The 6,375-nt window shown below is 42.1% G+C and overlaps 1 long non-coding RNA gene across 1 annotated transcript; it reads left to right on the plus strand.

The window, feature by feature from the left end:
- Nucleotides 1-5,016: 5,016 nt before the first annotated feature.
- On the plus strand, nucleotides 5,017-5,996 carry LOC109199217 (uncharacterized). Its single transcript, XR_002059675.2, has 3 exons — nucleotides 5,017-5,128; nucleotides 5,238-5,325; nucleotides 5,937-5,996. It is a non-coding gene; the product is annotated as an uncharacterized LOC109199217 (long non-coding RNA).
- The last annotated feature ends 379 nt before the right edge of the window (nucleotides 5,997-6,375 follow it).

The raw sequence follows: 6,375 nt of genomic DNA on the forward strand, positions 1-6,375 counted from the left end.
ACTCCACAGAGCTCCAGAGTTACTGTTCATAGCAAAAGGTAATGCTGTCCTTGGAGATTTTCACCTAAGACTGTTGAGTGAGTGGTAATGGATTTCAAAGTGTTTAAGTGTTCAGAGCACTCTACAGCCTGAAGGTGGCAAGTTGAAAAGAGCAGCAGAAGTATCAGTACTGTAGTGTAACTTTTCTTTTCCTTCCTAACAGTGAACAGAGTGCCGATTATTATCGACAGCTACGTCCACCCGGGGTGAAAGTAGTGGGAGACCATCAGGACCCAGCTGGGTTTCCTTGGCCAGAGGTTTGGAGAAACCTCTTCCTTTTCTTTCATCACAGCTGTCCTGTGCCAGATGTCTGTTGACCCACTGAGAGAGGCGGTTGAGAAAGATCAGGAAGACTGAAGCTCATGGTAGGAATGAAGGAGGACCTTGTGAGCTCCACAGCAGCTCCCTCACAAGGAACTGTTCACAGTCCACTGCAGGCACGCCCCAGAAGATGGATAAAGGCAGCGTTTCATGAAGACACGGAACCAATCTATCTTCATAAACAGAGTTTCAACAGTCATATGCTCTTGAGACATAGTCTGGCGATAGCGATTATACACAAATTGTGGGTGTGTTTTAAATTGTAGCAGCTATGTGGTGTACTATAGCAACATGTACTGTGTGCTCTGGATCTTTGTAGGTGAAAGCGCATAGTTCACTACAAAAAGCTTTCATGGTCAACATTTCTGCCTCTATAAAGCAAAAATGTATCAGGAATTCATAGATCAAACTTTATGAGTCCCTCGGGTGGGTTCAGCCTATCATGCATTTTAATCTCCTTTCCAATAAACACAGAGTGACATGATTTGAAAGTTGAAATTGTTTCCAATTAACCAACTTGTTTCATTTGAGTTTATCTTATAAAAAAATGCGGTAAGTAAGCTTGTGCAGTATTGGATGTAAATTGTTATGCTGCTGAAATATCTAACAGACCAAAATATTTTCAGTGGTGAATGATATTAGGAAAACCCGTAGATCTTGTTTTCTAACTGCATTGTAAGTAGCAGACAATGAGGATGCGTTCAGCTGCAGTTAAAGAGGCTAATGTTTACAGCCGTACCCAAGCTGCCCTGCCTTTGGCCACACAGCTGTGTAATACATTGGCGAGGTGGCTTTTGGCTGACTGTAGACTGAGTTTAAATGACAGTTGCACTTGCACTGGGTGACTGATCTCCATTTCCTGGACAGTAAAAGCAGGGTTTCCTTCTTGGAGTTAGTCAAGTCAGATTTTAGGGTAAGTTAAAGAGGTTGTTGTCATATATGCTAAATGCTCATGCCTCCATTGGATAATGCTGCAGTTTCCCAGACAGGATTAAGCCTAGTGCTAGGCTTAAAGTTGTTTAAATGGAGGTCTTCACTGAATTATCTTTTAATCTGGGACTAGAAATAACCCATGGAAACCCTTTGAACATCTGTAGGCATTATAAAAAAAAAAACTTGCTGAAGTGCATTTTAGAATAATTTGAAACATGAATTCTGTCCATGATTACTTCAAGCGACTTCTTCTAAAATTGCAAGGGCATAGTTGCCTCGGTCTGTCAATAGCGTCGATGTCTGTACTTTAGCCCAGACAGATCTGTGTTAAACCACTGTGAGATATTGGTCATCTTGTGCCTTGTGCAAGTGTGTCTGAAACTGGGGACCTGATCATAATGTGTGTCTCCATTGAGCACAAGAAAAGTGCTTCAAAGTGTTGGTTCTGGCATATAAATGAGACAGACCCCAGTAATTTAACTGGGTGATGGGTAAAAATGAACTCCTACCCACAGGAAGGCAGCAGCCTGCTGTCTGTAGAGACAGGTCAGAGTTTCTGACCGTCAATCATTAGGGATGAAAATAATCTTTGCCTAAATGTAATACACTGCAGCACAGCTTTCTTGATGAGGAAGAGCAGGTGTGCTGATGTCAGCTTCAGCTGCCCAGCATGCACACCTGAAATGTTGGTGGTTTCAGTTGATGGGAAGAGAAAGCTATATCACTTTCAGCAAAACGAAAGGTGCTCATTGTCGATGTTCTTTGTTTTTGTGTCTTTATGCATATATTTCTATATACCTTCCATGGTTAGACTTTATTGTTTCTCTGATGGCGCGTGACTTTTTGATGGCGTCTTTGTTGCTGAATAGGGCTGCCACGATTAGTCGACTAGTCACGATTACGCGACTATCAAAATCGTCGACGACTGATTTAATAGTCGACGCGTGGTTTGAAGCTTGTAAATCACAAAGACGCAGGAATAAGTAGTAGGATTTAAGAGTGTAATAACGGACTGAAACAGAAGATGCAGCACTGCATGTACAAGGATGCCAGCTGCCGTTACGCTCCGAAGAAGAAGAAGAAGAAGCAGTGTCCCAGAATTCATAGCGCGCCCTGCTCGGTTTTCACAATGGCGGCAGCTAGTTAGTTTTAATATTACTCTTATTAATCTTCTGGGTCACAAAATAAACGTTAACATTTTCAGGCGAGAATGTAGCTGTGTAAACCTCAAATATCTGCTCAGTTTATCAAGACACCGCATATTTTCAAAAGCGCTCCGACGTTTTCGAGACGTCTGTTACCCACTAGCTCCATAGCTAGCCGGGGCAAGGCTCACTAGAGCCCGTGAGAACACCGGACTCAGGCAAATCGTTTTCAAACGCACCACCGTCTTTCGCTACTCAGGTTGAACATATATAAGTCAGTTAGATAACTTAAAATGTTATTGTTTGGCCTTTTTTTTTTTTTTTTTTTAGTATTTTATTTGTTCCTGAGTAATCGGTTCGGCTGAGATTAAAGTTATAGTTCATACACGGCCGAATAAACGTCAAGCAGACAACTGATTATCAGAAGTGTGAGATGTTCAGAATATACTCCGGTGTCCCGTTATATTTTAGATAGCAAGGAGTTATTTACTCGTATATTATCCTGACCTGATAAACTTGGACACAGAATCACAGTCTAAGATTACAATATACAGGAGTGATTGTTAGTAAAAGTGGGTTTCTGCATACCTGTGTAGATATTTCCTCAAACATCAGAAGTAATTTACAATGAATGATTCTGTTGGGTTTAAGTCAACCGTGCTGGTAAACAGAAACTGTTACTGAAAGCAAACACACAGACACCTCAGTACGTTTTACTTGCAAGGGGAGCGTCCCACTCGCCTGTCCAAGCAACTCCAACTCCTCTGCGTCCGCCTCACTCTTTTATTGACACAGAGGTTACACACAATTCACTTAACCACGTGACGGTTAAGACATGCATATGTGTGTGTGTGTGTGCGTGTGTCTTCCTGACACCATACAAGGCATGATATCAATCAAATTATTTTTGAAAGGAAAAATAATAATTTTAATGTGAGGCAAAACATGTGGTGCTCGGTAAAGATGACACGCCGACTCACTTCTTCTTTTGTTTTTTTTTTGTTTGAGAAAGTTTGTTTTCATATTAAACCAATGTCAGTGACGTCAAATGTGTAAAATTCAAGGCTGGTCCTTAAAAGCTCCCAACAAGGCAAAAACTGCAAAGCCACACAAGTCCCAGCGTCAGCAGCAGCTATGAAAAGAAAGTGGAGAAAGGATGAATGAGTCTGTGCTTATCGGCTATCGGCTCTCTGCTCTCCCCCAAGCTGGCGTTGTTGTTGGTAGCCATGACAACGGAGATAGTCCCAGCTTTATAAATAAAGGCCCAACACCCCAAAAAAAAAAAAAAAGAAAGAAAAAAACTCGGATTCCCTGCGCAGACCAGGAATCCCGCTAGCAGGCCGAAGCTACAGAGATGATTTTGACCGAGTGAGACTCGAACCATCGACGGTCTGTGTTCAACCTGCCAGGGGCCGGCGACAAGTGCTCTGCGCCACCTGCCGGGCCGTGGAATTCGTGCAAATTTGATATATTTGACTTCTCTGAAGACAAATTATTTTTGAAAAGGAAAAATAATAATTTTAATGTGAGGCAAAACATGTATGGTGCTCGGTAAAGATGACACGCCGACTCACTTCTTCTTTTTTTGTTTTTGTTTTTTTGTTTGAGAAAGTTTGTTTTCATATTAAACCAGTGTCAGTGACGTCATTCTACCGACTACCACAGGTAAGGAAAAGCCTGAATCTGTAGATCTTTTTCTTTTCTTTTTGTTGTCTAAAACAGAAAAATCCCGAAACAGTCAGCTCACAAAGTTGCAGGTTGGTGGGAATTTGGCAGAACAGCCAATGACTTAAAGCATTTAGGTGCATATATCTTGCCACAAGACATGTGTGCTAAGCTAGCTAAATTAGTTTCTGTTAGCGAATCAAGTTCAAGCTCCTCACATATCATCATCCAGGGTACAGTCATATGCTGATGAGGAGATCCCATGCAGGCAACATTAAGGCAGTGTAACAAGTTAAATATGCACTGATTTTAAGCTATTTCCTAATATCTAACCATTATGATAAATGTTTGCCTGCAACTGACACAGCCAACACAAATGTCATTGAAAAAAACAAAAGCCTGTGATAACATGTTTTTGTTTTTCTAGAATAGAAGAAGCACATTTTAAAAAGCCAGTAGGAATAAATCTTTGTTGTTACTGCATGATTAGAATGAAGTAACAACAAGTCTGGCTGGAATAAGAAGTGGTAATCTGTGTACTGTGCTAGTGATCTGCATAATTCACCTTAGATGGTCATCTGTTTGGATGGCTGAAGTGGGCTAACGCCACAGCTAATTTCATCAGGCTGCTAATGAAACATCTAAAATGATAGATGGTTAACTACACAACGGAAGCAAGAGCATTACAATCACTTGATTTAATGAAAGATTTTCCCCCAAACTTTTGATCCAAATGAGCAAAGTACTGCAACCATCTGAACCTTCTAGGTGTTACATGTTACAGTGTTGCACTCTGGCCAGCTTTAAAAATGGAAAAGTCTTTGTGTGGTTTACTGGGTTCTGTAAATGAGGCTCCTTTCATTTGTGAGCGTGTTGTTCTTCTCTTCCCTTTTGTCCACCCTTACAAGGTGAAGGTGCTGCCCACCCATGATGCCAGCAAGGTGCGTGCAAGTGGATCCGGCCTTAAACCACTGGAGTGCCCAGCTCTCTGCCAGTGAAGTTCAACATTGATGGCAAAGATGCAGGTGAGGGACTGCTGGCAGTGCAGATCACTGTGAGCGCATGAACGTGGACCACACAATAATGTAACCAAAGTGTTGATATTTAGGTAACAGTTTTTATTTTCTCCTGAAGGACCCAGACGGGAAGCCCAAGAAGCAAATATCTGTGACAACCATGATGGGACCTACCTGGTGTCTTATGTGCCAGACATGACTGACAGGTACACCACACTCATTAAGTACGGAGGAGACGAGATCCCTTATTCACCCTACTGAATCAGGGCTCTGCCCACCCGAGATGCCTCACTGTATTTGATCCTGTCTCCCTCAATACTATTTAATATCTAAATGCTTGATTCATCATATTATAACAAATGTGCTGTTGTAGCTACTGACAGTGAGTTTGATTATATTTTTTCCATCTACCAAAGAGAAATAATATCTCTTAGTGGCAGGTGGATCACACACTGATTTTAACACTTTGCATATGACTGCGTAGGATGAGCATTTTATAACAGCATGTGTTGTTTTTGTTTATGTAAGGAAATACATCAGTTTCCCTTGTATTTTAAATTTGAGTGAAGATCCTAAATTGGCCCCACTCTTGACTTTGAGAAAGGCTGATCTGTGCTGTCCCACATGAGCACAGTCAGATATAATACAGGCTTTCAGGAGCAGGAAGGCTAAAGGCTGTTTAATGTCTGATGTAACTGTGTCAGACATTTGCGTTCTCACGTGCATGGATAATATCTTGAAAACTTCAGAGCTGCAGTGCATGTGTAAAAGTGGCTAAAAAGCAGTGCATTAACATGTGTTTTGTCTCTTTGCGTAGCTGCTCAGTCCATCCAGACTCCTCTCCATATGCAACAGTGATGCCGGCTCTCTCCAAGTGATTCCTTCATCATCAACATCTGCATCCACGATCCACCAGCTCAACAGCAACATCTGTCAGCTGTGCATCCAACTGGAGGCCTTCGCCTGCTGTGCTGAGGCGCTGGGCCGCGATTTCCGTCCCTTGTTGACGACCTGGCTGTATCCTGTGCTGGAGAAAGCTGGTGAGGAGACGCTGCTGGTCAGCCAGGCGGCGCTGAGCTCCATATGGAACATCAATAAGGTCTGTGGATACGCTTCCCTCAAGGAACTGATCAATGAGAACTCTGACTACCTGCTTAATGACATATCACTCAACCTTCAGAGGCTCAGCCAGCATCCACAGGTAGTTATGACGTGTTTTTTGTTTTTAACCCAAAATGGACACAGAAATAACTGCT

This window comes from Oreochromis niloticus, unplaced genomic scaffold (genome assembly GCF_001858045.2).
Source record: "Oreochromis niloticus isolate F11D_XX unplaced genomic scaffold, O_niloticus_UMD_NMBU tig00008308_pilon, whole genome shotgun sequence".
Taxonomy (NCBI): domain Eukaryota; kingdom Metazoa; phylum Chordata; class Actinopteri; order Cichliformes; family Cichlidae; genus Oreochromis; species Oreochromis niloticus.